This window comes from Hordeum vulgare, chromosome 3H, assembly GCF_904849725.1.
Source record: "Hordeum vulgare subsp. vulgare chromosome 3H, MorexV3_pseudomolecules_assembly, whole genome shotgun sequence".
Classification (NCBI taxonomy): Eukaryota; Viridiplantae; Streptophyta; class Magnoliopsida; order Poales; family Poaceae; genus Hordeum; species Hordeum vulgare.
The window spans coordinates 540,696,931-540,705,320 of NC_058520.1; the positions used below are offsets into that span (position 1 = coordinate 540,696,931).

General features: G+C 43.7%; 3 non-coding genes across 3 annotated transcripts; all 3 read right to left on the reverse strand.

The window, feature by feature from the left end:
- Window positions 1–7,508: 7,508 nt before the first annotated feature.
- LOC123445786 lies at window positions 7,509–7,603 on the reverse strand. The gene has a single exon (XR_006631160.1). It is a non-coding gene; the product is annotated as a small nucleolar RNA Z103 (small nucleolar RNA).
- A 277-nt stretch (window positions 7,604–7,880) lies between these two features.
- Window positions 7,881–7,967, reverse strand: LOC123445877. Its single transcript, XR_006631236.1, has one exon. It is a non-coding gene; the product is annotated as a small nucleolar RNA SNOR75 (small nucleolar RNA).
- A 167-nt stretch (window positions 7,968–8,134) lies between these two features.
- On the reverse strand, window positions 8,135–8,280 carry LOC123445856. The gene has a single exon (XR_006631217.1). It is a non-coding gene; the product is annotated as a small nucleolar RNA F1/F2/snoR5a (small nucleolar RNA).
- Between the last annotated feature and the right edge of the window lie 110 nt (window positions 8,281–8,390).

Consider the following 8,390-nt stretch of genomic DNA (forward strand, 5'->3'; position numbering starts at 1 on the left):
GCCCCCTTAGGGTTTCCCTTACACCATCCATAGCCGCATGTGCCTTGGGAGGAAAGGGCGCATGACTCCTCGCTGATTGTGTTGGTTTCCCTCCAAGATTAAAAGGTGATGTAGCATAGGGACAACAAGTATTTCCCTTAGTTATGATACCAAGGTATAATTCCAGTAGAAAAATCCACAAGACTATGTAAGTGGTACCTGCACACAAATAGAAAATCCTCGCTACCCAACGCGTGTAGGGGTTGTCAATCCCTCGTGGATAAAGTAAGGATAGATTGATGATGCAAATAAGACTGATAACAAATAAAACGCAGACAGGTATTTTTGGTTTTCTTATGATATATATATGAAAATAAAAGAGCAAACAAAATAGAAACGTGAATAGCAAAGTAGAGATTGCAAATAGTTGATGTGAAGTAGACCCGGGGGCCATAGGTTTCACTAGTGGCTTCTCTCGAGAAAATAGAAAATGATGGGTAAACAAACTACTATTAGGACATTGATAGAAGAGCAAATAATTATGACGATATTCAAGATAATGATCATGTTTATTGGCATCACATCCAAGACAAGTAGACTGACTTCTGCATGCATCTACTTCTATTACTCCACACATCGATCGCTATCCAGCATGCATCTAGTGTATTGAGTTCATGGAGAAACACAATAATGCCTTAAGAATGATGACATTATGTAGACAAGATCTATTCATGTAGGAATAGACCCCATCATTTTATCCTTGATAGCAATGATACATGTGTGTCATGTCTCTTTCTGTCACTGAGATTAAGCACCGCAAGATCGAACCTATCACAAAGCACCTCTTCCCATTGCAAGATAAAAGATCAAATTGGCCAGAAAAAAATCAAATATCGGAGAAAAAATACGAGGCTATAATAATCAAGCATGAATATGTTTTCATAGATCTGATCATAAACTCACAATTCATTGGATCCCAACAAACACACCGCAAAAGAAAGAGTTACATCATATGAATCTCCAAGAGACCATTGTATTGAGAAACAAAACGAGAGAGAAAGTTATCTACCTACTGCCTATGGACCCATAGGTCTGATATGAACTACTCACGCATCATCGGAGGAGCACCAATGTCACGCCCAAGATGCGACCCTATCCTCAATTTGGCACGAAGGCCTCGTCAGGGATAGAAGCGCATCTCATCGTGTCGCAAGAATGGATATCGTTACAAGTACATGTACTGAAAAGGTGAGATATATATTTACAATTGGCTTACACTCGCCACAAGCTACATCAGAGTCACAACAGTACATTACATTATCATCAAGAGTAAGAGCAGGGTCCGACTACGGACGAAAAACAAACGACAAAAGGAGAACGACGTCCATCCTTGCTATCCCAGGCTGCCGGCCTGGAACCCATCCTAGATCGATGAAGAAGAAGAAGAATAAGCAACTCCAAATGTACAATCAACGCGCTCGCGTCAAGTAACCTTTACCTGTACCTGCAACTGGTGTTGTAGTAATCTGTGAGCCACAGGGGACTCAGCAATCTCATTTCCAAAGGTATCAAGACTAGAAAAGCTTAATGGGTGAGGTATGGTTAAGTGGTGAGGTTGCAGCAGCGGCTAAGCATATATTTGGTGGCTAAACTTACGAGTACCAGAAATAAGAGGGGGAAGATCTACGCATAACGGACGTGACTACAGATGATCAACTGAATGATCCTGAACACCTACCTACGTCAGACATAACCCCACCGTGTCCTCGATCGGAGAAGGAACTCACAAAAGAGACAGTCACGGTTACGCACCCAGTTGGCAAGTTTTAATTAAGTTAATTTCAAGTTATCTAGAACAAGTGTTAAACAAAGTTTCCACGTTGCCACATAACCGCGGGCACGGCTTTCCGAAAAGATTTAACCCTGCAGGGGTGCTCCAACTAGTCCATCACAAATTACCACAAGCCGCATAGAAATCCTCAATCACGAAGCTCGCGATCTCGTCGGATTCTCTAGTGGAAAATCTCAACTCTGAGATTACCCAAAGCATCGCCGGAATCCCGATGCACAAGATATCTCGTCAAAGGTAAAACTAATCCAGCAAGGCCACCCGGTTTGTCGACGAACCCGATAGGAGCCGCGTATCTCGTTCTCAGGACACACCGTCTATGCATAGTGGATGGTAGCCAAACCTCGAGTTGCCCCGAGGTGGCACCGCCGACTGCGAGGTGGGTGGACCAACACTCATGCGGAGCACTGGCCCGAGGGTTGATTAAATTATCCTCGGGGTCTGGAAAGTCCCTATGCAATTTTATTAGGTGATTAGGCAAATGTAGTACCAATGTTGGGCCTTGCCAGACCAGCTTTAATCTAAAACGAATTATCAAGGGGGTCCCATAACAACCCCGATCGTGTTAGGAGCGCTCAATTATGGAACATAACACCGATAGCCGGAAACTAAGGGGGCAAAGGTGGAACAAAACACCAGGCTAGAAAGGCCGAGCCTTCCACCTTTTACCAAGTATATAGGTGCATTAAATTAAATAGCATTTAAATATGGTGATATAACAAGGAACCCATGTTTTCATGTGGAAGCAACTGCACCTGCAACTAGCAACGCTAACACAAGGTTAAGCAAGCAGTAACATAGCCAATGAGTGGTTTGCTAGGTTGAACAGGTTGAAGGTTTTCATGGCATTATTGAGAGGCTGATATTTAACATGTGGTAGGCAACGAGACATAGACGGTAGCAACGGTAAAACTAGCATGGCAATGATAGTAATGGTATCTGGGGAAATGGTCATCTTGCCTGAGATCCCGCTTGGAAGAAGAATGCCTCCGCGAAGCAGACGAACCGACGTAGTCGAACGGATCCTCACAATCCGGCATGCTGCGGAACTCTATCGAGACAGGGAAAACCGGAACAAGTATCAACACACGATATTCACCACACGATGCACAACACAAATGATGCATGAGCAGCTGAACGCATGCAAGACACGGCATGACAATTCACAACACTCAAACACTACACATTAAGTGAAGTTCAATATGCAACGAGTTCCATATTGACGAAAATCCATGTTAATTATTTAGTTCTATCCCGATTAGGTACACGGCAATTTTAACTATTGTTAAACATGGCAAGAGGTGAAGCGTAATAAAACTACCTATCTAGGCATTTTAAATGAGGTCGGAAACGACATATAGCATCTCCGAAACGACCTCACATGTTAATTTACAATTCTGTCCAGATCTGAACTAACACATTTAATTAGTTGTTAAACAGAAAAACAAATAGGTTCACGTGATTCTACGCGTCATGGCAAGCAATCTAGACATAAAGAACGTCTCCAACCGAGCTACGGATCAAAAGTTACAAGCACCGCAAGATATGATGGCATGAATGCAATATGTGTACAACGACGGTCACGTGACCTTCAAAACATACAACCAGTAAGAGAAAATGAAACTACACGAGATTCTAAGCAAGTTTCATGTAGGACACGATCAAATCGGAGCTACGGTTCAAAAACTACGAGCAAAACAAGAAATGACTACAAGCTGCCAAAATCAGCCACATAGCATCTTCTACGCCCCACAATTACGAGTTACTCAACTCAAATAAACTCAAGCAAGGCATGACACGAAAGAGGGCAAGAATCACTACAACAAACAACTAACAACAACTAGCATGGCAACAAGGATCACTAGAGAAAGAAGTCACAAAATGGCATCTCACACACTATTTCAGACTTAGTGAAAATTACACCTCATGAAAGTGCAGTTTTCGATCTGAAGTAATATTGACAGCAGCAGAACCTATAGCTATAGGACTCCAAATGGCATGAAATTTACAGCATGCTAGAGAAACACAAGGGGTACAACTAACTCCATTGGACCAACCTCAAAAGAGCTACAGATCACAACATAGAAGCAAAACAAAACAGCAACAAAAAATAACAGATTCCAGACTTTGAAATATTTCAGCACGTCCAAAACAGCACTATTTCTAGAAACTTGAGGGCAATCAAACCACACCTAAACATGCATTCCTATTGCAACCAAAAATACCAGGGGCTAGTCTAAACACCCAAGAACAACTTCCTAGTTGACAACTCCGAAAAATGAAGCACGGAATAAATCCTACAATTAAACAAAAGGGCATCACGGCAAAATATCGCGCGAACTAACTTACTCGAAAGCTAAAACTAATTGCACAGAAAAATTCAATGGATTTTTCTACCCCGGAAACATATAAAATATGTGGGGTTGCAACAATAAAATAAAGCCACACATAAATGCGGGAAAATAACCTATATACGGGAAAATAAACTAGAGGCAATTCCCTGCACGCAAAAATACAAATGACCGCTCTAAAATGCATGGAAAAATGGTTCCTAAAACATGGGCATTTCTAATACGGCATTCGAGCAAGTCGAACACGCGCAGAAAATTAAATACGCGACTAAACCTATTGGGACAGCACGCCAAACGATGGATTCGGCACGCTAAACGGCGTCAAACATATATGCAAGTCGCGCCAACGTGTTCTACACGAGAAACTACGCGAAATACATATATTACTCGCTTCGATCCGACATACGGATTAAAAGTTACGGTCGTCTAATATATGCCTATATTCTGGAATTATAAATTCCTAAAACATGGTAAATCCCTAATGGGCCGAACAGGTCAAGCGCAACATATTAAAACGCGCTGGGGGCGGGGAATACCTCACCTGGGTCTGGCCGCCCTGGAGGGCGCTGGTGGAGCAGGTCGGGGCACCTGGCAGGCGGGCGAAGGGCCATCGGGCCGCTCGGCCGGCTCGAGCTAGGCCGCGCGGCGCTGCACTGGAGGCGGCCCGCAGCTCCAGCGGTCAACGCGGGGGAGGCCGGATCGATCTTCCTCCACTGCCCGAGGGCACGGGGCCTGGCGGCTGGTCGGCGCCTACAGCGAACAGCGGCGAGGTCGGCCACGGCGCGGAGGGATTCGGCCCGGACGAGGCACCCTCGACGAGGCAGGGGCTTGCCGGCGCGGCGGCCGGAGGAACATGGCGGCGAGGCCTCACTGCAGCTTGGGATTTGGCGCGGCGGCGGAGGTCGCAGGCGGCGGGCTGGCGATCTGTGGCAGAGGGGGCATGCGGCTCCGGCGAGCTGTCGGCGGTGGCTGCGGGGCGGCCAAGGCTCCGACCGGCGGGGAGCGCGCAAGGCGGCGGGGCCGACGGGGCTGCGGGAGAAGGAACACGGGAGCAGGGACTCAGGGCTGCTTGACGAATGGCGGCGGCGCGTAGATGGGCCTGCCCGAGCCCGATCTGGGCTCGGCGGGCCCGGCGGCTGGTGGGAGGCTGAGGGGAGAGAGAGAGGGGTGGAAGGCAGCTAGGGTTTGCACGGATTTCGAGGTGGAGGAGGGGGTTGTCTAAAAAATATGATGGAGGGGGTATTTATAGAGAAAAGAGGGGCTCGGTTAACCGGAATCGCGTTCTGGATCTAACCGTGCGGTCGGATTCGGATGATTCCGCACGCGGGAATGGGTACTTGGCCGTGTAGGGGGATATCCGGGGATGAGAGGGAGAACGGGCGGCGCGGCAACGAATTTTAAAACACTGACACACATCCGACGGTAGACCGAATACGGTGCTGCTACGGAAAACAGTTCGGGTACCAGACGAACTCCGATCGTGACGAAATTCGACAGGCGGCCTAGCTATACCTAATTACGACCGCATGCCAAGTTTCACCCCGATCAGAGAAAGTTTTACGCACACTTTTGAAGCAGGGTTTCGAACGATGCCGCGGGCGTGTGCGAGTGCGGTCGGACTCAGAACGGACAACGACGAGAACCGGCAACTAATAACGAATGCAAGTTTTGAAAACTGGCGCAACGGAGATGCCGATGCAATGCAGCTGATGCGAATGATGCGATGATGATGCGACAAATAAATATAACCACTCGACGAGAACGGAAAGAAAAGGGGAATCTTCTGGAACGTCGGCCTCGGGCTGTCACAACCAATGAGGATGGTGAACGCCTCCGTGATCGTCACTACAAGGAATATGCTAGTACACGACGCTATTTTTTCGTCGCTACATCGTCACAGTTTTTAATTTACGACTATCGTACGACGAAAAACCAAGCGTCGGAAACGGAGCGTCAGAAATGAACAGCAATGACGTTTTGATCAAAATCGTCGTAACTTTACGACGATTCCTGGATTGTCGTAACCTTTACGACGATCCTAAATCATCGCTGACAATCAAACCCAGTCCTATGTGGCAGTTCTACGTGGCAAAATTACGACGAAATCAAAACGTCATGGCTGAAATCAGCCCAACCCATTTCAATTGATCACATGGGCTGGTTTTAGTTTTTTGGGCTTTTTCTTATTGGGCTTCTTTTTGGGCCTTAGCCTATTTACAACCACTTCTAGTATTTTTCCGAATTTTTTTATATTATTATAATTTGGGCCCTGGCCTTTTAGTGCCCAAATACATTTGGTCCAGATTCAGTTTTTGACCTTTTTCATTTTGGAATTCAGCAACTTTTTGTTCCAGAATTTGGATTCATTTCTATTTGTTGGGCCTTTTCAACCAAATTATTTTTCCAGTATTAAATCCAACACTATTTCATATTCAAATCAAAAATACTCCAAGTCGAATTAAAATCATCCATCATATAACATCACAAAATACATATCCCAGGTTTACATAACACAATAATCTCATGAATACATTTTCTTACACAAGAATATAGCAAAAACGAACAAAATTGCACAATAGAATAATGGCACATCTGCTACTGTTCCCAACAGTACAGTGGACTTCATTCTGCTCTCCTATGAGGCATGCCCGAAATGCCACAACTTGTCAACCTACAAGAACATTACACGGCACATGAATCAATCAAAAGGAAAAAAATATAAAAAATATTAGAAATAAAAAGATTTTGTGTTCATCCTGAAGATGATGTTAAAAATCCTAAGATATAAATTCTGGAGTATAATTAGTCCAACCTAAACAGGTCACAGAAACTGAAAATTAAACTTCAAACTATCTAAGATTGTTCCAGAAAATTCTGGACAAAGGAAATGCAGACAAGCAAACTCAATATGTTTATGGTATTTTTGCTTTACTGGAGGAATTTAAGCACTGACACAAGCAGGATCAATGACACAATAATTAGCAGACATGTAAGATAATACAAAACAAGCTACTCCACATTACTGTGATAACCAAGTGCAACCAGGGTGTAAGAATATTAGCCCAAAAAATCCTTTCGGCAACATACATCACTAAATTACGCTATCAATAAGTGCTCCAGAGACTCTAATTTATTACCTTCAGAAGTTTTAGATCGAATCAAATGAAAACATGAAAAAGGGACTACCAAAGAGCATTATTGATTTAGATAGAGCTTGATGCTGAGTTGATTTCTGGTGTCAACTAGGGTAATTCTTTAGCCTGATTGGAGAAAGGAAACCTGACTAGCACTCAAAATATTAACAAGAAGACAATAGTAAAACATAAAAGATGGACCATATTTCTGGCTTGGAATCCTGATGGGATTACATTTGCGCATTGTATAGTCATAGTCGATAATTTGGGGAAAGTATCCTCAGGTCCATATAATCCAAGGAAAAAAGCAATTGATCATCACAGTAAGTGCAGAAACGTGGTATGGATATGATATCATCACTTCTCACAGCAAACAAAAAATGGTGTAGGAGTTTCTATTTATTTAAGACAAGACAACTATACAGCATCCATGACAGAATGTGTTGCTTACTAGACATTCAGAATAAGCAGGAGGAAATTATCATCAAATAGATCACAAACTGTGTGTCTTAATGTCAAAAACAATTATATTTGAAAACAGAAAAATAACAAATAAATGAATTAATGCTCTCTCGGACAAATGCCTTGATTGTCAACATGGTTTAATAGAATGGATTACATCAGACTCATCATCCGTTTTCATCATCACAGAGAGAACCAACTAAAAAAATTAAGAGTGGGTAGAGATACAAAAACATGACTTCAGATGCCGAATATGCATAGCTTAATAATATACTGTATCATAAGACACCTAACAAGTGTTGATCATCATTGATGAATCAACCACAGAAACCAGCTGCAGAAAGAACAATATAGTTGATATGTGTAAACGGGGGTATAGTAACAGGAAGCTCCTTGTATGAGAGCAGCCAGTGTCGCAAAAACCCGTTTCCTTCTCGATGTCTACCAATATAACGAGAAACAAGGCCATGAAAGCAGACCAAGCATTAGATACCTCATGGCATCCCAAATACCACTATCGAAACAATATTCAGTTCAGTGCTAAGATATGTATGGACAAGTTGAATGCAAAAACCATCTCAAAGAATGGTTCGTGCTAGTATCTTAACCCAAGGT